This window comes from Nerophis lumbriciformis, linkage group LG25 (assembly GCF_033978685.3).
Source record: "Nerophis lumbriciformis linkage group LG25, RoL_Nlum_v2.1, whole genome shotgun sequence".
NCBI classification, from domain to species: Eukaryota; Metazoa; Chordata; class Actinopteri; order Syngnathiformes; family Syngnathidae; genus Nerophis; species Nerophis lumbriciformis.
Genome location: NC_084572.2, coordinates 8,262,227 through 8,288,733, shown reverse-complemented (window position 1 = coordinate 8,288,733; position 26,507 = coordinate 8,262,227). Strand labels below are relative to the sequence as shown.

The window sequence follows — 26,507 nt, the reverse complement described above, 5'->3', positions numbered from 1 at the left end:
CGCTATGGACGATAAGAAGACTGAAAGGCACTTCAAAGCTTTAAACAGCAGGAAACACTTTTAGGCATTTACCCAGCACTCGTCCAAAAGATGGCGCTATAGCACAAACTAAACACATTTTCAATGTTTTTGGTGGTTGTTGTTTTTTTCAAACTTTTTGCATTATGGCCGTCAGCGAAGAAAAATCCATACATTAGCCTCACCGTTTTATAATCCACACTCCACAGGGCTCAAAGCGTAGGAAAAAATTAGCGGCTTATAGTCCGGAATTTACGGTATCTCCTCCATGATTTCAGTTCACATTTTCAGGACTTATGCAGATCCCAAACACACTAAAACAGGTAAGAAAAGTTGCTTTTGCATAACAGGTCCCCTTTAAGACTTAATCAACAGCGATGCTAACTTTATGACATTACGATAGCACGTACAAATATGCATGAAAACACTCATGGGACGCTTTAGTAAGCAAGAATAGTTTTAGTTATATTGTAAAACTTACAAACGCTGCTTGGAGTGACGAATGAGGAATTCAAACGTGTAGAAACGCTATGGACGATAAGAAGACTGAACGGCACTTCAAAGCTTTAAACAGCAGGAAACACTTTTAGGCATTTACCCAGCACTCATCCAAAAGATGGCGCTATAGCACAAACTAAACACATTTTCAATGTTTTTGGTGGTTGTTGTTTTTTTCAAACTTTTTGCATTATGGCCGTCAGCGAAGAAAAATCCATACATTAGCCGCACCGTTTTATAATCCACACTCCACAGGGTTCAAAGCGTAGGAAAAAATTAGCGGTTTATAGTCCGGAAATTACGGTATCTCCTCCATGATTTCAGTTCACATTTTCAGGACTTATGCAGATCCCAAACACACTAAAACAGGTAAGAAAAGTTGCTTTTGCATAACAGGTCCCCTTTAAGACTTAATCAACAGCGATGCTAACTTTATGACATTACGATAGCACATACAAATATGCATGAAAACACTCATGGGACGCTTTAGTAAGCAAGAATAGTTTTGGTTATATTGTAAAACTTACAAACGTTGCTTGGAGTGACGAATGAGGAATTCAAACGTGTAGAAATGCTATGGACGATAAGAAGACTGAACGGCACTTCAAAGCTTTAAACAGCAGGAAACACTTTTAGGCATTTACCCAGCACTCGTCCAAAAGATGGCGCTATAGCACAAACAAAATCCCTTTTCAATGGTTTTGGTGGTTGTTGTTTTTTCAAACTTTTTGCATTATGGCCGTCAGCGAAGAAAAATCCATACATTAGCCGCACCGTTTTATAAACCACACTCCACAGGGCTCAAAGCGTAGGAAAAAATTAGCGGCTTATAGTCCGGAATTTACGGTATGTCCTCCATGGTTTCAGTTCACATTTTCAGGACTTATGCAGATCCCAAACACACTAAAACAGGTAAGAAAAGTTGCTTTTGCATAAGACTTAATCAACAGCGCCTCTATTGGTCGGTTTTTTTGTTTGTTTTGTTTTGTTTTTTATTTATCTCCTTCATTGATGTGCATTTTTTATCAATAGACAATTAAACTTTAGCAACAATTCACATATTTACACACCTATGCCTGAGAAGGAAAAGGATGAAGAACATCTTATATTTCCTGCCCCCTTCAACATAATAAGTAGTTAATGGATAGCCCAGATTCACAAGCTTTCAAACCAAACAAATACATCCAAATATAATGAAAACAAACAAACAAAAAACAACGAGTGCAAAACTTCATGAAGTACAAACCGAACCAAAAAAAAATAGCATACACCTCACGGGATGATACAAAACAAATACAAAACCAGACAAAAATACTGATCATCCTCCTTATATTCAGGTTCAAAAATATAAGTTTTCGGACCATAATTTGTCTCAAAGTGGTCTTTGTTGACTCTCATCAAGTCTGCCATGATTCGTAGTGTTGTTGTTGAAGGGAAAGGTGAACATTGTGAAAGAATTAACACACCACCGCATGCTTAGAAAGAGCAAACTACGTAAATATTACATGTTATTATGACTGTGATTGATACTACATGACATATATCCTTACAGCACAGTTATAATAATGGAGATTTGGGATATTTATTTAATTCTAATACGGCTACATGATGCTTAGTGTTTGACTAAAGCTGCATCCGTTTAGCACACAGCTTCTAAAAACTGCGTGAGGATTATAATTAATTCTTCATGTAAACAGGAAGATATAAACATCCCATCTGTCGACATCCTAGTGAGAGCAGACATTGTACAGTAAGTGCTTGTTTTATTATGTTGCTAGTTTGTGTTTCTTGTTTAGCACTTAGCAATGCTGCTACTTGATGGGTCTGTTTAGCACACAGCTTCTGAAACTTGTAGATCATCCTCCTTATATTCAGGTTCAAAAATAGAAGTTTCTGGATCATCATTTGTCTCAAAGTGGTCTTTGTTGTCTCTCATCAAGTCTGTCATGATTAGTAGTGTTGTTGTTGAAGGGAAAGGTGAACATAGTGAAAAATTAACACACCGCCGTATGCTTAAAAAGAGCAAAATACGTAAATATTACATGTTATTATGACTGTGATTGACACTACATTACATATATACTTACAGCACAGTTATAATAATGGAGATTTGGGACATTTATTTTATTCTAATACTGCTCCATGATGCTTAGTGTTTGACTAAAGCTGCATCTGTTTAGCACACAGCTTCTAAAACTTGTAGATCATCCTCCTTATATTCAGGTTCAAAAATATACGTTTTCAGACCATAATTTGTCCCAAAGTGGTCTGTGTTGTCTCTCATAACGTTGGCTATGATTAGTAGTGTTGTTGTTGTTGTTGAAGGGAAAGGTGAACATTGTGAAAAAATGAACACAGCGGCGTATGCTTAGAAAGAGCAAAATAGGTAAATATTACATGTTATTATGACTGTGATTGATACTACATGACATATATACTTACAGCACAGTTATAATAATGGAGATTTGGGATATTTATTTCATTCTAATACTGCTACATGATGCTTAGTGTTTGACTAAAGCTGCATCTGTTTAGCACACAGCTTCTAAAAACTGCGTGAGGATTATTATTAATTCTTCATGTAAACAGGAAGATATAAACATCCCGTCAGTCGACATCCTAGTGAGAGCAGACATTGTACAGTAAGTGCTTGTTTTATTATGTTGCTAGTTTGTGTTTCTTGCTTAGCACTTAGCAATGCTGCTACTTGATGGGTCTGTTTAGCACACAGCTTCTGAAACTTGTATATCATCCTCCTTATATTCAGGTTCAAAAATAGAAGTTTCTGGATCATCATTTGTCCCAAAGTGGTCTTTGTTGTCTCTCATCAAGTCTGCCATGATTAGTAGTGTTGTTGTTGAAGGGAAAGGTGAACATAGTGAAAAATTAACACACCGTCGTATGCTTAAAAAGAGCAAAATACGTAAATATGACATGTTATTATGACTGTGATTGATACTACATTACATATATACTTACAGCACAGTTATAATAATGGAGATTTGGGACATTTATTTTATTCTAATACTGCTCCATGATGCTTATAGTGTTTGACTAAAACTGCATCTGTTTAGCACACAGCTTCTAAAACTTGTAGATCATCCTCCTTATATTCAGGTTCAAAAATATACGTTTTCGGACCATAATTTGTCCCAAAGTAGTCTTTGTTGTCTCTCATAATGTTGGCTATGATTAGTAGTGTCTTTGTTGTTGTTGTTGAAGGGAAAGGTGAACATTGTGAAAAAATTAACACACCACCGTATGCTTAGAAAGAGCAAACTACGTAATTATTACATGTTATTATGACTGTGATTGATACTACATGACATATATACTTACAGCACAGTTATAATAATGGAGATTTGGGATATTTATTTCATTCTAATACTGCTACATGATGCTTAGTGTTTGACTAAAGCTGCATCTGTTTAGCACACAGCTTCTAAAAACTGCGTGAGGATTATGATTAATTCTTCATGTAAACAGGAAGATATAAACATCCCGTCAGTCGACATCCTAGTGAGAGCAGACATTGTACAGTAAGTGCTTGTTTTATTATGTTGCTAGTTTGTGTTTCTTGCTTAGCACTTAGCAATGCTGCTACTTGATGGGTCTGTTTAGCACACAGCTTCTGAAACTTGTAGATCATCCTCCTTATATTCAGGTTCAAAAATAGAAGTTTCTGGATCATCATTTGTCCCAAAGTAGTCTTTGTTGTCTCTCATCAAGTCTGTCATGATTAGTAGTGTTGTTGTTGAAGGGAAAGGTGAACATAGTGAAAAATTAACACACCGTCGTATGCTTAAAAAGAGCAAAATACGTAAATATGACATGTTATTATGACTGTGATTGATACTACATTACATATATACTTACAGCACAGTTATAATAATGGAGATTTGGGACATTTATTTTATTCTAATACTGCTCCATGATGCTTAGTGTTTGACTAAAGCTGCATCTGTTTAGCACACAGCTTCTAAAACTTGTAGATCATCCTCCTTATATTCAGGTTCAAAAATATACGTTTTCGGACCATAATTTGTCCCAAAGTGGTCTGTGTTGTCTCTCATAACGTTGGCTATGATTAGCAGTGTTGTTGTTGTTGTTGAAGGGAAAGGTGAACATTGTGAAAAAATGAACACAGCGGCGTATGCTTAGAAAGAGCAAAATAGGTAAATATTACATGTTATTATGACTGTGATTGATACTACATGACATATATACTTACAGCACAGTTATAATAATGGAGATTTTGGATATTTATTTCATTCTAATACTGCTACATGATGCTTAGTGTTTGACTAAAGCTGCATCTGTTTAGCACACAGCTTCTAAAAACTGCGTGAGGATTATGATTAATTCTTCATGTAAACAGGAAGATATAAACATCCCGTCAGTCGACATCCTAGTGAGAGCAGACATTGTACAGTAAGTGCTTGTTTTATTATGTTGCTAGTTTGTGTTTCTTGTTTAGCACTTAGCAATGCTGCTACTTGATGGGTCTGTTTAGCACACAGCTTCTGAAACTTGTCGATCATCCTCCTTATATTCAGGTTCAAAAATAGAAGTTTCTGGATCATCATTTGTCCCAAAGTGGTCTGTGTTGTCTCTCATCAAGTCTGTCATGATTAGTAGTGTTGTTGTTGAAGGGAAAGGTGAACATAGTGAAAAATTAACACACCGCCGTATGCTTAAAAAGAGCAAAATACGTAAATATTACATGTTATTATGACTGTGATTGATACTACATGACATATATACTTACAGCACAGTTATATTACTGGAGATTTTGGAATATTTATTTTATTCTAATACTGCTACATGATGCTTAGTGTTTGACTAAAGCTGCACCTGTTTAGCACACAGCTTCTAAAACTTGTAGATCATCCTCCTTATATTCAGGTTCAAAAATATAAGTTTTCGGACCATTATTTGTCCCAAAGTGGTCTGTGTTGTCTCTCATAACGTTGGCTATGATTAGCAGTGTTGTTGTTGTTGAAGGGAAAGGTGAACATTGTGAAAAAATTAACACACCACCGTATGCTTAGAAAGAGCAAACTACGTAAATATTACATGTTATTATGACTGTGATTGATACTACATGACATATATACTTACAGCACAGTTATAATAATGGAGATTTGGGATATTTATTTAATTCTAATACGGCTACATGATGCTTAGTGTTTGACTAAAGCTGCATCCGTTTAGCACACAGCTTCTAAAAACTGCGTGAGGATTATGATTAATTCTTCATGTAAACAGGAAGATATAAACATCCCGTCAGTCGACATCCTAGTGAGAGCAGACATTGTACAGTAAGTGCTTGTTTTATTATGTTGCTAGTTTGTGTTCCTTGTTTAGCACTTAGCAATGCTCCTACTTGATGGGTCTGTTTAGCACACAGCTTCTGAAACTTGTAGATCATCCTCCTTATATTCAGGTTCAAAAATAGAAGTTTCTGGATCATCATTTGTCCCAAAGTGGTCTTTGTTGTCTCTCATCAAGTCTGTCATGATTAGTAGTGTTGTTGTTGAAGGGAAAGGTGAACATAGTGAAAAATTAACACACCGCCGTATGCTTAAAAAGAGCAAAATACGTAAATATTACATGTTATTATGACTGTGATTGATACTACATTACATATATACTTACAGCACAGTTATAATAATGGAGATTTGGGACATTTATTTTATTCTAATACTGCTCCATGATGCTTAGTGTTTGACTAAAGCTGCATCTGTTTAGCACACAGCTTCTAAAACTTGTAGATCATCCTCCTTATATTCAGGTTCAAAAATATAAGTTGTCGGACCATAATTTGTCCCAAAGTGGTCTGTGTTGTCTCTCATAACGTTGGCTATGACTAGCAGTGTTGTTGTTGTTGTTGAAGGGAAAGGTGAACATTGTGAAAAAATTAACACAGCGGCGTATGCTTAGAAAGAGCAAAATAGGTAAATATTACATGTTATTATGACTGTGATTGATACTACATGACATATATACTTACAGCACAGTTATAATAATGGAGATTTGGGATATTTATTTCATTCTAATACTGCTACATGATGCTTAGTGTTTGACTAAAGCTGCATCTGTTTAGCACACAGCTTCTAAAAACTGCGTGAGGATTATGATTAATTCTTCATGTAAACAGGAAGATATAAACATCCCGTCAGTCGACATCCTAGTGAGAGCAGACATTGTACAGTAAGTGCTTGTTTTATTATGTTGCTAGTTTGTGTTTCTTGTTTAGCACTTAGCAATGCTGCTACTTGATGGGTCTGTTTAGCACACAGCTTCTGAAACTTGTCGATCATCCTCCTTATATTCAGGTTCAAAAATAGTTTCTGGATCATCATTTGTCTCAAAGTGGTCTTTGTTGTCTCTCATCAAGTCTGCCATGATTAGTAGTGTTGTTGTTGAAGGGTAAGGTGAACATAGTGAAAAATTAACACACCGCCGTATGCTTAAAAAGAGCAAAATACATAAATATTACATGTTATTATGACTATGATTGACACTACATTACATATATACTTACAGCACAGTTATAATAATGGAGATTTGGGATATTTATTTTATTCTAATACTGCTACATGATGCTTAGTGTTTGACTAAAGCTGCATCTGTTTAGCACACAGCTTCTAAAACTTGTAGATCATCCTCCTTATATTCAGGTTCAAAAATATACGTTTTCGGACCATAAATTTGTCCCAAAGTGGTCTGTGTTGTCTCTCATAACGTTGGCTATGATTAGCAGTGTTGTTGTTGAAGGGAAAGGTGAACATTGTGAAAAAATTAACACAGCGGCGTATGCTTAGAAAGAGCAAAATAGGTAAATATTACATGTTATTATGACTGTGATTATTACTATATGACATATATACTTACAGCACAGTTATAATAATGGAGATTTGGGATATTTATTTAATTCTAATACGGCTACATGATGCTTAGTGTTTGACTAAAGCTGCATCTGTTTAGCACACAGCTTCTAAAAACTGTGTGAGGATTATTATTAATTCTTCATGTAAACAGGAAGATATAAACATCCCATCAGTCGACATCCTAGTGAGAGCAGACATTGTACAGTAAGTGCTTGTTTTATTATGTTGCTAGTTTGTGTTTCTTGTTTAGCACTTAGCAATGCTGCTACTTGATGGGTCTGTTTAGCAAACAGCTTCTGAAACTTGTCGATCATCCTCCTTATATTCAGGTTCAAAAATAGTTTCTGGATCATCATTTGTCTCAAAGTGGTCTTTGTTGTCTCTCATCAAGTCTGTCATGATTAGTAGTGTTGTTGTTGAAGGGAAAGGTGAACATAGTGAAAAATTAACACACCGCCGTATGCTTAAAAAGAGCAAAATACGTAAATATTACATGTTATAATGACTGTGATTGATACTACATTACATATATACTTACAGCACAGTTATAATAATGGAGATTTGGGGATATTTATTTTATTCTAATACTGCTCCATGATGCTTAGTGTTTGACTAAAGCTGCATCTGTTTAGCACACAGCTTCTAAAACTTGTAGATCATCCTCCTTATATTCAGGTTCAAAAATATACGTTTTCGGACCATAATTTGTCCCAAAGTGGTCTGTGTTGTCTCTCATAACGCTGGCTATGATTAACAGTGTTATTGTTGTTGTTGAAGGGAAAGGTGAACATTGTGAAAAAATTAACACAGCGCCGTATGCTTAGAAAGAGCAAAATAGGTAAATATTACATGTTATTATGACTGTGATTATTACTACATTACATATATACTTACAGCAGTTATAATAATGGAGATTTGAGGATATTTATTGTATTCTAATACTGCTACATGATGCTTAGTGTTTGACTAAAGCTGCATCTGTTTAGCAAACAGCTTCTAAAACGTGTACATCATCCTCCTTATATTCAGGTTCAAAAATATAAGTTTTACTTTTAGCCTTAACCATAAGACATCATGTCTGCAACTTTACTAGCTCCTGTAGTTTCGTACCAAGCAGTGCACCAACAATTACTTTGAAAGCAACAGAATTCCTAATGAGCAATTATGAATCACAGGGTAAGTAAAGTCTGACTACTCTTTTGTTTCCCCTGAGCTGTGACTTGCAGGCTATTGATAATTCCCTCCCACGCAAACGCAATTAGCACATTGATTCGACCTTAAGATGTTCCCTGCTGCACATTTGTCGCACTACTTAACCAGGACCAGGAAAAAACAAAAAAAAGGTCAATTTGATGCTCATCAAACAATGAAAAAGCAGCTTCAAGCTTTCATGTGGAGGAGCAGCGGTTGGCAGACAAAGCCGTGCGACGATCGTTTATGGAGGGAACACTCGCGTCTTCCCCCGTGATTACCCCATAAATAATTCAGTGGGCTGCGCGGGGGTCATTATCGTCAATGTTCAGAGCGTCCACCTGATTTGAGTGACAGGAAGTGCTGTGACTGCTGCCTGGCAACGTATGACAACACATGTTTCATCCAGAAGAGAAATCCATCATTTAGTGACGCCTTCAAAGCTCATCATGTTTGTAGCAACAGCAAGTTTGAAACGGAACTGCACTTTTTGGGTAATCCTTATGTGAGACAAGAACACATATAAAGTGCTGTAAAAAAAAACATCCAAATCTCCTTCAAATTTTATATCCATGCTGTAAATATATATGTAGTATCTAGTAACATTCATAATAACATGTAATATTTACCTAATTTACTCATTTTAAGCATACGGCGGCGTATTAATTTCACAGACGCATCACAACGTTCACCTTTCCCTTCATCAACAACAACACTACTATTCATAGCCAACGTTATGAGAGACAACACAGACCGAAAACTTAAATTTTTGAACCTGAATATAAGGAGGATGATCTACAAGTTTTAGAAACTGTGTGCTAAACAGATGCAGCTTTAGTCAAACACTAAGCACCATGTAGCAGTATTAGAAAAAAATAAATATCCCAAAATATTCATTATTATAACTGTGCTCTAAGTATATATGTAATGTAGTATCAATCACAGTCATAATAACATGTAATATTTACCTATTTTGCTCTTTCTAAGCATACGGCGGTGTGTTATTTTTTCACAATGTTCACCTTTCCCTTCAACAACAACAACAATACTAATCATAGCCAACAACATGAGAGACAACAAAGACTACTTTGGGACAAATGATGATCCAGAAACTTCTATTTTTGAACCTGAATATAAGGAGGATGATCTACAAGTTTTAGAAGCTGTATGATAAACAGACCCATCAAGTAGCAGCATAGCTAAGTGCTAAAGAAGAAATACAAACTAGCAACATAATAAAACAATCACTTACTGTACAATATCTGCTTTCACTAGGATTCCGACTGATGGAAAGTTTATATCTTCCCGTTTCCATGAAGAATTAATCATAATCCTCATGCAGTTTTTAGAAGCTGTGTGCTAAACAGATGCAGCTTTAGTCAAACACTAAGCACTATGTAGCAGTATTAAAATAAAATAAATATCCCAAAATATTCATTATTATAACTGTGCTGTAAGTATATATGTCATGTAGTATCAATCACAGTCATAATAACATGTAATATTTACCTATGTTGCTCTTTCTAAGCATACGGCGGTGTGTTATTTTTTCACAATGTTCACCTTTCCCTTCAACAACAACAACAACAATACTAATCATAGCCAACAACATGAGAGACAACAAAGACTACTTTGGGACAAATGATGATCCAGAAACTTCTATTTTTGAACCTGAATATAAGGAGGATGATCTACAAGTTTTAGTGTGCTAAACAGATGCAGCTTTAGTCAAACACTAAGCACTATGTAGCAGTATTAGAATAAAATAAATATCCCAAAATATTAATTATTATAACTGTGCTGTAAGTATATATGTAATGTAGTATCAATCACAGTCATAATAACATGTAATATTTACCTATTTTGCTCTTTCTAAGCATACGGCGGTGTGTTATTTTTTCACAATGTTCACCTTTCCCTTCAACGACAACAATACTAATCATAGCCAACAACATGAGAGACAACAAAGACTACTTTGGGACAAATGATGATCCAGAAACATCTATTTTTGAACCTGAATATAAGGAGGATGATCTACACGTTTTAGAAGCTGTATGATAAACAGACCCATCAAGTAGCAGCATAGCTAAGTGCTAAAGAAGAAATACAAACTAGCAACATAATAAAACAATCACTTACTGTACAATATCTGCTTTCACTAGGATTCCGACTGATGGAAAGTTTATATCTTCCCGTTTCCATGAAGAATTAATCATAATCCTCCTGCAGTTTTTAGAAGCTGTGTGCTAAACAGATGCAGCTTTAGTCTAACACTAAGCACTATGTAGCAGTATTAGAATAAAATAAATATCCCAAAATATTCATTATTATAACTGTGCTGTAAGTATATATGTAATGTAGTATCAATCACAGTCATAATAACATGTAATATTTACGTATTTTGCTCTTTCTAAGCATACGGCGGTGTATTATTTTTTCATAATGTTCACCTTTCCCTTCAACAACAACAACAATACTAATCATAGCCAACAACATGAGAGACAACAAAGACTACTTTGGGACAAATGATGATGCAGAAACTTCTATTTTTGAACCTGAATATAAGGAGGATGATCTACAAGTTTTAGAAGCTGTATGATAAACAGACCCACTAAGTAGCAGCATAGCTAAGTGCTAAAGAAGAAATACAAACTAGCAACATAATAAAACAATCACTTACTGTACAATATCTGCTTTCACTAGGATTCCGACTGATGGAAAGTTTATATCTTCCCGTTTCCATGAAGAATTAATCATAATCCTCATGCAGTTTTTAGAAGCTGTGTGCTAAACAGATGCAGCTTTAGTGAAAGACTAAGCATCATGTAGCAGTATTAAAATACAATAAATATCCCGAAATCTCCATAATTATAACTGTGCTGTAAGTATATATGTCATGTAGTATTTTGCGCTTTCGAAGCATACGGCGGTGTGTTAATTTTTTAGAATGTTCACCTTTCCCTTCAACAACAACATTATGAGAGACAACACAGATCACTTTGGGACAAATTATGGTCCGAAAACTTAAATTTTTGAACCTGAATATAAGGAGGATGATCTACATGTTTTAGAAGCTGTGTGCTAAACGGATGCAGCTTTAGTCAAACACTAAGCACCATGTAGCAGTATTAGAATAAAATAAATCTCAAAATCTCCATTATTATAACTGTGCTGTAAGTATATATGTAATGTAGTATCAATCACAGTCATAATAACATGTAATATTTACGTATTTTGCTTTTTTTTAAAGTGGTGAAGCTGCCTTTTAATTTGCAATTGAATTTTATTGACAGTGTATTTAAGAAACAAATGCATTATTTATTATTTAGCAATAATTAATTTTATCACTGTGTAATTGTACACTGAACAAAAATATAAACGAAAACACCTTTGTTTTTAATGCCATTTTTCATGAGTTGAACTCAAAGATATAACTGTTGGAATAATTGTTTGTAAGTTATCACAAAAGAAACGTTGTATTATGAATGCTGTCTTTCGAGGCCTAACAAGAGGAAGAAGGCTCGTGAAACGCCACTGTGATTTCAACACGGACAGATGGCAGGATCTGCTCAACTTCCAGAGGAACTCTCTTTGAAGTGTTAAACGAACTCTCTCTGAAGTATTTCACAAACTCTCTTCCAACTATTTGGTAACCGAGGTCAACGCTATTTACGACCCGCTGCCCTCTTGAAGTTGCTGTGGTCAGGAGACGGGAGGGGTTATCCATTGTCCTCCAACACCTTCCCCAGCTGGATCCAGGAAGAGCCCAAGCCCGAGAAATCCTCTTCTTGGACTTCAAAGCGACCGAAAACAATGACTGTTTTACATACTTCCCATTCCTGCTGTGACATGTGTTGGTGCGTGAACATTGAACATCTGAATAAATGAGGAGACGAAAACCTTCTTCGTCAGAGCGTGGTGCAGGACTGTACAGAGAGTGCAGTGGCCATGTCTCTCCTCAATATTGAGTCCAAATTGAATTCTGTCTCTGTTTGATTCCTTGCCTTTTGTCTTGTTTAATAGATGTCCTCAGTGTTTGAACGTGACAATAACACTTTTACGATATACACAAAAGGCCTATTCCTCTCAAATATTGTTCACAAATCTGTCTAAATCTGTGTTAGTGAGCATTTCTTCTTTGCCAAGATAATCCATCCCACCTCATAGGTGTGGCATATCTCGATGCTGATTAAACAATAACAACAAAATTGATTCTAGTCCACCCTTTTTCTCTTTTTTTCCCCCCCAATAAAGAATCAATAAGAGAATCGTTAAGCAGAATCGAAAATGGAACCGGAACCGTAAAAAATCTTATCAATACCCATCCCCTAATTGTATTCTAAGTTGTATAAATATTTGCATATATTACAGGCATCACGTATGAACAATCAACAAAAAGAATACATTAAAAACTACAATTCAGTTTACTCTAATATGTTCAATAATTAGGTGTTTATATTCCACTTTTCCAAAACATGCCCTAGCTTGATGCTAATATACATTGGCTTTGCTATTGGCATGCTAATGATTAGCATCGGCGATTTTACATGGCGATTTCAACGACTTCAAACGTGTTAAAGGAAACTACAACTAAGATGTACGTTACAATCAAACAGCTGGTGTGTAATAACTATAATATTTACAGTATTAACACTTTTTAGGGGCGCAACGGAAAACAAAAACACACCATAAACTATACACCACTGCCATCTACTGTCTTGGACTTGCAACTGCAATTGCGACTTAATGTCATACTTGCAAATGAGACTCAGAAATGTGACAATAAAACAAGATACAACAACTGGACAGCAGTTATCATAATCAGCTCATTTTTTTAAAATATATTTCATCATCAAAAACAATTCATGCTTACTAACACACTAAAGTACCAAAAATTAACGGTACCCATCCCTACCTCCAGGTAATGTTGCAATTTTCAATGCCGACAAAGAAATTGACTCAAAAACGCTCCAAGGTAAGTAAAGTAAGGCTCCACTTTTCCATTATTGCACTAGCTTGATGCTAATATCCATTGGTTTTGCTATTAACATGCTACTGACTGGCATTAGCGATTTTACATGGCGATTTCAATACTTCCAAATGTGTTACTGAAAGTAACAACCAAAAATGCACGTTGCAATCAAACAGCTAGTGTGTAAAAAAAAAAGTACAATACTTAGAGTGTTAACACTTTTTAGGGCGCAACAGAAAAGAGAAAACACAGCATAACCTATACACTACTGCCATCTAACATCTTGGACTTGCAACTTCATGTCATACTTGCAAATGATAATATGATGATATTAAAACAAAATATAACAACTGGACAACAATTATCATAATCATCTCACTTTTAAATGTCGCAATAAAAAAATATTTTATTAACAAAAATAATTTGTGCTTATTAGCACCGGTATGTGAACGGTACCCATCCCTACCTCCAGGTAATGTTGCAATTTTCAATGCCGACAAAGAAATTTACTAAAAAATGCTCCAACGTAAGTAAAGTAAGGCTCCACTTTTCCAAAATTGCATTAGCTTGATGCTAACATCCATTGGTTTTGCTATTGACATGACTAGCATTAGCAATTTTACATGGCGATTTCAACACCTCCAAATGTGTTAATGAAAAACTACAACTAAAAATGGACATTACAATCAAACAGTTGGTGTATAAAAATAAGGAAAATACTTGCAGTTTTAACACTTTTTAGGGCGCAACAGAAAAGAGAAAACACACCATAACCTATACACTACTGCCATCTAACATCTTGGACTTGCAACTTCATGTCATACTTGCAAATGATAATATGATGATATTAAAACAAAATATAACAACTGGACAACAATTATCATAATCAGCTCATTTTGAAATGTTGCAATAAAATGTTTTATTTTATTAACAAAAATAATTCATGCTTATTAGCACCGGTATGTGAACGGTACCCATCCCTACCTCCAGGTAATGTTGCAATTTTCAATGCCGACAAAGAAATTGACTCAAAAACGCTCCAACGTAAGTAAAGTAAGGCTCCCCTTTTCCAAAATTGCATTAGCTTGATACTAACATCCATTGGTTTTGCTATTGACATGACTAGCATTAGCGATTTTACATGGCGATTTCAACACCTCCAAATGTGTTAATGAAAAACTACAACTAAAAATGCACGTTACAATCAAACAGCTGGTGTATAAAAATAAGGAAAATACTTGCAGTTTTAACACTTTTTAGGGCGCAACAGAAAAGAGAAAACACAGCATAACCTATACACTACTGCCATCTAACGTCTTGGACTTGCAACTTCATGTCATACTTGCAAATGATAATATGATGATATTAAAACAAAATATAACAACTGGACAACAATTATCATAATCAGCTCATTTTGAAATGTTGCAATAAAATGTTTTATTTTATTAACAAAAATAATTCATGCTTATTAGCACCGGTATGTGAATGGTACCCATCCCTACCTCCAGGTAATGTTGCAATTTTCAATGCCGACAAAGAAATTTACTAAAAAATGCTCCAACGTAAGTAAAGTAAGGCTCCCATTTACCAAAATTGCATTAGCTTGATACTAACATCCATTGGTTTTGCTATTGACATGACTAGCATTAGCGATTTTACATGGCGATTTCAACACCTCCAAATGTGTTAATGAAAAACTACAACTAAAAATGGACTTTACAATCAAACAGTTGGTGTATAAAAATAAGGAAAATACTTGCAGTTTTAACACTTTTTAGGGCGCAACAGAAAAGAGAAAACACACCATAACCTATACACTACTGCCATCTAACATCTTGGACTTGCAACTTCATGTCATACTTGCAAATGATAATATGATGATATTAAAACAAAATATAACAACTGGACAACAATTATCATAATCATCTCACTTTTAAATGTCGCAATAAAAAAATATTTTATTAACAAAAATAATTTGTGCTTATTAGCACCGGTATGTGAACGGTACCCATCCCTACCTCCAGATAATGTTGCAATTTTCAATGCCGACAAAGAAATTTACTAAAAAATGCTCCAACGTAAGTAAAGTAAGGCTCCCCTTTTCCAAAATTGCATTAGCTTGATACTAACATCCATTGGTTTTGCTATTGACATGACTAGCATTAGCGATTTTACATGGCGATTTCAACACCTCCAAATGTGTTAATGACAAACTACAACTAAAAATGGACGTTACAATCAAACAGTTGGTGTATAAAAACAAGGAAAATACTTGCAGTTTTAACACTTTTTAGGGCGCAACAGAAAAGAGGAAACACACCATAACCTATACACTACTGCCATCTAACATCTTGGACTTGCAACTTCATGTCATACTTGCAAATGATAATATGATGATATTAAAACAAAATATAACAACTGGACAACAATTATCATCATCAGTTCACTTTTAAATGTTGCAATAAAAAAAAAAATTTTTATTAACAATAATATTTCATGCTTATTAGCACCGGTATGTGAACGGTACCCATCCCTACCTCCAGGTAATGTTGCAATTTTCAATGCCAACAAAGAAATTGACTCAAAAACGCTCCAACGTAAGTAAAGTAAGGCTCCACTTTTCCAAAATTGCACTATCTTGATGCAAATATACATTGGTTTTGCTATTGGCATGCTATTGATTGGCATTAGCAATTTTACATGGCGATTTCAACACCTCCAAATGTGTTAAAGAAAGCTACAACCAAAAATGCATGTTGCAATCAAACAGCTGGTGTGTAAAAAAAAAAAAAAAAAAAAGTACAATACTTACAGTCTTAACATTTTTAGGGCGCAACAGAAAAGAGAAAACACACCATAATCTATACACTACTGCCATCTAATGTCTTGGATTTGCAACTTAATGTCATACTTGCAAATAATAATATGATATTAAAACAAAATATAACAACTGGACAACAATTATCATAATCAGCTCATTTTGAAATGTTGCAATAAAATGTTTTATTTTATTAACAAAAATAATTCATGCTTATTAGCACCGTATGTGAACAGTACCCATCCCTACCTCCAGGTAATGTTGTAATTTTTAATGCCAACAAGGAAATTGCCTCAAAAATGCTCCTACATAAGTAAAGTAAGGCTACACTTTTCCAAAATTGCACTAGCTTGATGCTATTATACATTGGTTTTGCTATTGACATGCTACTGATTAGCATTAGCGATTTTACATGGCGATTTCAACACCTCAACAGCAGCAATCTAACGTCTCGGACTTGCAACTTAATGTCATACTTGCAAATGATAATATGATGAAATTAAAACAAAATATAACAACTGGACAACAATTATCATAATCAGCTCATTTTGAAATGTTGCAATAAAAATATTTTCTTATCAAAAATAATTCATGTTTACTAAGACACACAGAATAAGTACGGAAATTTGATACCTCCAAGTTTGTTCATGAAAACTACAACTAAGATGCACGTTACAATCAAACAGCTGGTGTGTAAAAAAAAAAGTGCAATACTTACAGTTTCAACACTTTTTAGGGCGCAACAGAAAACACACCATAACCTATACACTACTGCCAATTTCACCACACCTAATGTGTGTGTGACAATCATTGGTACTTTAATTTAAAATTTAATAATTACTATACAACAACTGGACAACAATTATCATAATCAGCTCATTTTTAAACGTTAAATGTTGCAATAAAAATATTTTGTTATCAAAAATAAATCATGTTTACTAACACACACAAAAGTACGGAAATTCCGTACCTCCAAGTTTGTCCATGAAAACCACAACGGAGATGCACGTTGCAATCAAACAGCAGGTGTGTGATAAGCGCAACACTTACAGTATTAACATTTTTTAGGGCGCAACAACAACAACAACAAAATAAAAATAAATAAAAAATAAAAAAATAAACATTATATATAGTTTTAACAGGTGAATTTTAGCAGACATTGTTAGCATGCCTGTAAAATAAAAATCAAATATTCAGCCGGAAGTTGTGCGAAGTGACTTCCTGGTCACATTATCGATACATTGACAGATTGACACAGTATCGATGCAGGCGGCAGACATCACCTGCTGTCCCCGCCATAAACACTTTGACGCAGCTAGCCAGGGCGGACACGTTTCATTAGTCGTCACATGAGACAAAGAAGGTGTCTCACACAGAATATGGCGCCCAGATGTCAAAGATAAAGACTTAAATACCTGAGCGGCTGTCAGCGAGACGAGGACGCTTCTTCTTCCTCTTCTTCTTCTTCTTCGTTTTTTTTAAAGATGCTGCTGCCTCCTCTTCTTCTTCTTCTCTGCTGTCCTCCCAGATCCTAGCACCCCCCCTCACACTCACCCCCACTCTCTCTCTCTCCTACCGCACACCGACACTTCCGCAATGCATGCCGGGTAGCATGGGGATGCCTTCATTACTGCGGCGCGACGCTCCTGGACGCTGATTGGACGAGAGGCAAATTGGGGGCGCGGCTATGAGGGAAGACGCGTAATTGGACTCGGCGTGATTAAAACAGGGGGGGTGGGCGATACTGCGAACGGTCGTACCGATTCGATACCAAGTAGAGCGCAGTCAATAACCAAGTACTAATACTAATTAATTCAATTTAGGCCGATTGAATGATTCGATTGATCAGGATTATAATCAGACAAGAAGTAAATCTGATACTAAGTCGACACAGTGCAAATATATATCTATACATATATTTATAAATACATAAGGACTTAGACTTCATTGTATTGTCAATCAAATGTGAACTTTACAGTACAGATAAGGTTAAATATATTGCACTTTAGATCATACTTGCCAACCCTCCCGAATTTTCCGGGAGACTCCCGAAATTCAGCGCCTCTCCCGAAAACCTCCCGGGACAAATATTCTCCCAAAAATCTCCCGATTTTTCAGCCGGAGCTGGAGGCCACGCTCCCTCCAGCTCCGTGCGAACCTGAGTGAGGACAGCCTTTTTTCACGACGGGAGGACAACAGGGTGACAAGAACTAGATCTAAATCATCCAGACTAGAGATAAATTGTATTATTATGTTTATCTTACCTAAAAATAAATATATTTATTACGGTAATTAAAAAAAAAAAAACTAAATCAATTTTCACTATATTTTGCTAAAAACATCATAATTAATTGTATTTTTATTTGTATTTTTTCGGACTCCTTATTACATACAGCCATGGAATTATACATTAAAATAAACATATTTGAAATAATTAATTTTAAATGATCATAATAATTCATTTAAAATGACCATATTTAATTATTAAAATATTTGCTTGTTTATCGACAACTTTAGCATTTTATTCATTACATTTTGAAGCTCTCAGAAGTAAAGTTATGTTATATTCCTTAATATTTATTTATGCAAGTTTGAAGTATCAATTATCTAAACACAGTTTTGTTTGCATATTTTCAGGATATATATATATATATATATATATATATATATATATATATATATATATATATATATATATATATATATATATATATATATATATATACATATATATATATATATATATATATATATATATATATATATATATATATATATATATATATATGTATGAAATACTTGACTTGGTGAATTCCAGCTGTCAATATACTCCTCCCCTCTTAACCACGCCCCCAACCACGCCCCCACCTCCCGAAATCGGAGGTCTCAAGGTTGGCAAGTATGCTTTAGATGCTGCCATAAAAGACAGAGACAGAAAATACTCCGAATACCAAAAGTGCAAAACCGAAGCAGATAAACAACCCAATAATAACCTCAAATCACTCCTTTCAACACCCAAAAAGCAAAGCAATAAATTAAGAAATAAGACAACTAACCTGACTAAATCCTTAAAAAAAAATTACAATACCGACAAAATAGAGGAAAACACAAATAAGCCACGTGAGCTCCGGAAAATCCTCAACAACCAGCTTCCTGGTTGCAGCCAGAAACTTCAAACCAGACTCACCAACATCAGCATCAAGGAGGGTGACTCCCTCATTACAGACAAAATGGAGGTAGTAAGCAGACTTAACACCTTTTCCACCAGCATAGTCACAACTCTTGTCAACAAGCTGTCCCACCACTCTGGTCGCTTTGGTGTAGAACACATTAAAGCCTTCTACAGAAAGCGAGGAGTATCCAACAACGATTTCAAATTAGAAATGGTCTCAGCTGATGAGGTGATTAAAAAATTGAGCGCGCTCCACCCAAACAAGGCCACCGGCCTTGACAATATCCCCTCCAGATTCCTCTGCCTCCATCATTGCCCCGATCATCACGCACATAATAAACCTCTCAATTACACAAGGCCAAGTACCAAAAGATTTCAAAATAGCAAGAGTAACTCCCCTCTTTAAAAAAGGAAGCAAATTGGAACCTGGCAACTACCGACCTGTCTCTATTCTCAGTTCCATTTCCAAAGTAAAGGAAAAAATAGTTTATGAACAGGTCGATAGTTACCTTGCCACTAATAAACTCATGTACAAATTCCAATCCGGCTTCAGAACTAACCACTCCACTGACACATGCCTTCTCTATCTGACTTCAGAACTAACCACTTCACTGACACATGCCTTCTCTATCTGACTTCAGAACTAACCACTCCACTGACACATGCCTTCTCTATCTGACTTCAGAACTAACCACTCCACTGACACATGCCTTCTCTATCTGACTTCAGAACTAACCACTCCACTGACACATGCCTTCTCTATCTGACTTCAGAACTAACCACTCCACTGACACATGCCTTCTCTATCTGACTTCAGAACTAACCACTCCACTGACACATGCCTTCCCTATCTGAGCGACCACATCAAACGTGAGGTGGACTGCGGCATGGTCATGCTGGACCTTCAGAAGGCCTTTGACACCGTTAACCACGTTATACTGTTGGATAAGCTCAGAGCAATCGGATTTGACAAAACCTCATCGAGCTGGATGCAATCTTACTTGTAAACTGTGGAGTCCCCCAAAGCAGTATATTGGGGCCTTTACTGTTCCTAGTATACATAAACGACATGTCATCAGCATGCGACTGTGAATTGTTCTTGTTTGCGGATGACTCGGCCCTGCTGGTATCAGACAAGGACAAGTCACAGGTGGAGAAAATCCTCAGTGCTGAACTCTGTAGAACTTGCACCTGGCTCGCTGACAACAAGCTATCCATACACTTGGGTAAAACGGAATCCATCCTGTTTGGGTCCCACATCAACCTTAAGAAAGTCAGTGACTTCACTATAAAAGTGGGTGACATTGTTATCGCCAGGAAAGATGAGGTCACCTACCTAGGTTCCATTCTAGAGGCTAATCTTTCCTGTGACAAAAAGGTCAACCAACGAACGAGATTTCTCTATAGAATCTCCTCTCTGGTCAACAAAAGCACCATGAGGGTTCTGGCGGGAACTCTCATTCAACCCTTTTTCCATTACGCATGCACCTCCTGGTACATGCAGGGACGGCGTGGCGCAGTGGGAGAGTGGCCGTGCGCAACCCAAGGGTCCCTGGTTCAATCCCCACCTAGTACCAACCTCGTCATGTCCGTTGTGTCCTGAGCAAGACACTTCACCCTTGCTCCTGATGGGTGCTAGTTAGCGCCTTGCATGGCAGCTCCCTCCATCAGTGTGTGAATGTGTGTGTGAATGGGTAAAATGTGGAAGTAGTGTCAAAGCGCTTTGAGTACCTTGAAGGTAGAAAAGCGCTATACAAGTACAACCCATTTACCATTTATTTATTTACCCTAGCACCTCCAAAACCCTCAAATCTAAACTCCAAACATCCCAGAACAAGCTAGTCAGATTACTTCTAGACCTCCACCACCAGATCCCACCTCACTCCTACCCACTTCTCCAAAGTGGGCTGGCTCAGGGTGGAGGACAGAGTAAAACAACTTGCACTGAGCCTGGTCTATAAAATCCGCTACACCTCCCTGATACCGAAGTACATGTCAAACTACTTCCTTAACGTAAATGACCGCCATAACCACAACACCAGGGGGAGCTCCACTAACCACGTTAAACCCAGATTCCGAACTAACAAAGGTCCGAACTCATTCTCTTTCTATGCCACATCAATGTGGAATGCACTCCCAACAGGTGTAAAAGAAAGGGCATCTCTATCCTCCTTCAAAACTGCACTAAAAGAACACCTCCAGGCAACTTCAACCCTAAACTAACACCCTCCCTTCCACATCCCACCTCCCCGGATTGTAAATAATGTAAATAATTCAATGTATATACTCTGATGATTATCTTGTGTGATGACTGTATTATGATGATAGTATATATCTGTATCATGAATCAATTTAAGTGGACCCCGACTTAAACAAGTGTAAAAACTTATTGGGGTGTTACCATTTAGTGGTCAATTGTACGGAATATGTACTTCACTGTGCCACCTACTAATAAAAATTTCAATCAATCAATCAATCAATGCATATGCATCCACGTTTATGGATGTATGTTATATTGTCTTTATATTCCAGACAGTTAATACGTTTTTGGGGGGGAATTGAGGGGATTATTATGATGCGTTGAAGAGTCATAGACATAAATATAATAGAGAAACATAAATACATTTATACACATTTACATATTCTTTAGTTTCCTGCAAAATTTTGATCAGGGGTATAACAAAAACCGACACATGTATTGGGTAACAATTTGACGGTAAATAAATCTGACCCCAAAATGATACAGTGCCGATATTGCCAATACTGAGATATGTATAGTGTATGTATACTGTATATATATATATATATATATATATATATATATATATATATATATATATATACATACATATATATATATATATATATATATATATATATATATATATATATATATATATATATATATATATATATATATATATATATATATATATATATATATATTAGAGATGCGCGGTTTGCGGACACAACCGCGGAGTCCGCGGATTATCCGCGGGTCGGGTGGTTGAAATAAAAAAAAATTAGATTTTATCCGCGGGTCGGGTCGGGCGGTTGAAATAAAAAAAAATTAGATTTTAAATAGATTCAGGCGGGTGGCAGTTAAACCAATTGGTAAATATATATACATAGTTAAATGTTGTTACCCACATACGAAAAACGAGCAGGCACCTGCTGCATATGCCACAACAGAAGAAGAAAAAAAAAAAGAGATGGACACTTTTACGGAGCGGAGAAGGGACGCCTCGCCGGGGTCCGGGACCGAGGCCCCTTCCCCCGAGAGGGCCCCACCGGGAGCCGTAGCTGAGGTGATCCGCGAGAAGGGCCCGACGCACGTCCAGGGTCACCACCGCGCCCACCGCACCGACACACCGCCTCGTCCGCCTTCGCCGTGGCCGGCGTCACGCGCAGCAGGTAAGCAGCTTACCTGCCCGCCACCCCCGTGGCCGGGGGCTCGTAACAGGGGTCACTCCCCGCGCGCTCCGCCCGCGCAGCTTACCTGCCCGCCACCCCCGTTGCCGGGGGCGCGTAACAGGGGTCACTCCGCGCGCAGTGCGCTCACGAAAGGGGTGGGGCTCACCCTGGTGAGCCGAGTGGGCCACTTTTGGTAAGCAGAACTGGCGCTGCGGGATGAACCGAACGCCGAGTTAAGGCGCCCGATGCCGACGCTCATCAGACCCCAGAAAAGGTGTTGGTTGATATAGACAGCAGGACGGTGGCCATGGAAGTCGGAACCCGCTAAGGAGTGTGTATCAACCCACCTGCCGAATCAACTAGCCCTGAAAATGGATGGCGCTGGAGCGTCGGGCCCATACCCGGCCGTCGCCGGCAGCGAGAGCCGCGAGGGCTAGGCCGCGACGAGTAGGATGGCCGCCGTGGTGCGCGCTGAAGCCTCGGGCGCGAGCCCGGGTGGAGCCGCCGCGGGTGCGAGGGACATCGCACCTCCACGCGCTTGGAGGTGCGCTCAGCGCGGCTCCCAGATGATTGCGCACTGGTGTGCGTCTGGGCCGTGACAGCGTGGCACGCATTGAATGTCTCTGCTGCATTGGATCAGTCTCCTTTCTTTAACAGGCAAAAGCTTTATAACCTCACTAATGCCTTGCATCGTCTATATTAGATATATAACAACGGGCGGGTGGCGGAGGGCAGGCGGGGGCGGTTTTGATTAAATGTTAGATCGGGTGGATGGCGGATGGTTGACGACTTTTGTGATGCGGTTGCGGATGAAATAATTGCCTATCCGCGCATCTCTAATATATATATATATATATATATATATATATATATATATATATATATATATATATATATATATGTGAAAAAATACAGAGGCTATATCATCCCTACAAGCCTGTTTCACAGGTTTCCCCTATATATAGCAGCACACACATGAATGCGCCGTGACAGTACCCCCCCTCCTATGCACAGATTCCAGATGTCCTAAAAGAGGAACCAGAAGAAAACAGACATCAAAAGTCAAGGGAGGGTGGAGGGGTGAACTGGTGGTGGGTCGCCGGCCCAAGTGTCCCCGAATCCACCGGGGGACGAGTCTGGTGGCGGCGGCGGCAAGTAGAACGCCGCTGCAGCCGGCGAGGCGGTCGACCAAGGAACAGCCACCTTCTTGGCCGTCGGGAAGGCGGACGCAAGTGGCGCCAGAACCACAGCAGCCTACGAGTTTCATGTCTCTGTCCTGGGCGTTGCTGCGGTTGGCACAGAAAGCGGCCATGCACTGGCCACAGAGGGCGACGCGTGCAGGCGCCTGATGGCCGTCTGTGCGGCCGGCCAGCCAAAGGTCGCAGGGGTGACGATGCTGGAGACGAGGAGGATAGCGGCGCTGTAGAGAGGTCCGACAAAGACAAGGAGGATGATGCCGTCGGGGTCAGAGACGAGGAGGATGATGTCGTCGGAGTCCGAGACGAGGCAGCTGGCTGAGGAGCTGGCTGCGGTGCTGAAGCATGGGCTGGCCGTGGAGCAGTAGCGGGTGCTGGCCACGGTGCTGAAGCAGGCGCTGACCGTGGTGCAGAAGCAGGCGCTGGCCACGGTCCTGACACGGGGACCAGTCTGGGTGCTGGTAGGGGACCGGTCTAGGAGCGGATACTGGTACGGGTACCAGTCTAGGAGTGGGTACTGATACGAGGACCCGTCTGGGTGCTGATACGGGAACCCGTCTGGGTGCTGGTACGGGAACCAGTCTAAAAGCGGGTACTGGTACGGGAACCCGTCTGGGTGCTGGTACGGGAACCAGTCTAGAAGTGGGTACTGGTACGGGGACCAGTCTGGGTGCTGGTGCGGGGACCCGTCTGGGTGCTGGTACGGGAACCAGTTGGGGTGCTGGTATGGGAACCAGTCGGGGTGCTGGTACGGGAACCAGTCGGGGTGCTGGTATGGGAACCAGTCGGGGTGCTGGTACGAGGACCAGCCTTATAGATACACGTATACATATATACACACACACGCACACAGACACACACACACACACACACACACACATGAGGTACAAAATGGATGGATGTATATATATATAAATATAAATATATATAGATGCACGTATACATACACACACACACACACACACACACACACACACACACACACACACATGTATATATATATATATATATATATATATAAATATATATATATATATATATATATATATATATCCTATTTTGATCAAGATTATAATCAGAATAAAACATCACGTGTGTTAACCCTCTTAATTGTGAAGAATTTAAAAAATATTTAGCAAAATACAGTTAAAATAAGTCAACAAAAATTATTATCAGCACATACATTAATAAACATTCGAAAATGTATTAGCACACATATTACCTGCCAAAATGTGCTGCTAAAATGACTCCATGATGAAAAGGAATGTTCATGCTTCATGCTGACATTCCCAATGAAATAACCCGGATGTTTACATCAATCATATGGCGCTCTCTGGTGGCCATTAGGATTACACACCTAAAAGGAGCATGTGGCTGCAGATCAGAGTGCAAGGAAGGATGCTGACCCAGCAAATGTTATTTACACTTCACCTCAAGCAAGTGGAAGCAAACCATGCATCTTACAAACATGATTCGATATTTAAAAACAATTTACATGAGTAAAAAAAAAGGCCATGTGACCTAATAATTGTATTCACTGCAGTGTGCACACCATGTTGCTTTCATATGCTGCCATCCAACATGGTTGTAGTTGCATGGTTGCATGCAGAAGAAACGCAGCAAGACAGTCTGATGTGCACGAGTGCTGCCGCAAGAAGGAGCATCATCTCATCCTAGCAGGAAGTGTGAGACAGGAAGTAGCCGTCTCATCTCCCACCAGACACTTTTATCCAAACAGGCAACACACGCACAATAAAATCTATTTTATTGCCTCTTTAATCGACTTGTCCCTGCACCAATAACCCCCTTGTCACTTATCTGCAGGGTGTTGTTGATACATATAACCTCTTCTTCTGCTGCAGTTATTTTGAAGACAGTGTGGGCAGAAGACCACAACGCACCCCCCAGGTCCTGAAAGCTTCAAACGCAGGAAGTGTGAGGAGGAAAGAAACGCTGCAATAGAGCAGCAAGTTAAACATACTTATTATTGACTTATTATTGACATATTATTGACTTATTATTGACTTATTATTGACTTATTATTGACTTATTAGTGACTTATTATTGACTTTTTATTGACTTTTTATTGACTTATTATTGACTTATTATTGAATTATTAATGACTTTTTATTGACTTATTTACTTATTTTTGACTTATTATTGACTTATTATTGACTTATTATTGACTTATTATTGACCTAATATTGACTTATTATTGACTTATTATTGACTTTTTATTGACTTTTTATTGACTTATTATTGAATTATTATTGACTTTTTATTGACTTAAAGACTTATTTTTGACTTATTATTGACTTATTTTTGACTTATTATT

The 26,507-nt window shown here is 37.8% G+C and overlaps 1 protein-coding gene across 1 annotated transcript in view; it reads right to left on the bottom strand.

Annotated features, from left to right (window-relative positions):
• syn3 (synapsin III) overlaps nt 1-17,940 on the bottom strand; it is a 300,701-nt gene extending 282,761 nt beyond the window's left edge. Inside the window, exon 1 of the mRNA XM_061983633.1 lies at nt 17,806-17,940. The gene's annotated coding sequence lies outside the window, so the exon portion shown is untranslated. The remainder of the gene's footprint in view (nt 1-17,805) is intronic.
• Nucleotides 17,941-26,507: the final 8,567 nt, after the last annotated feature.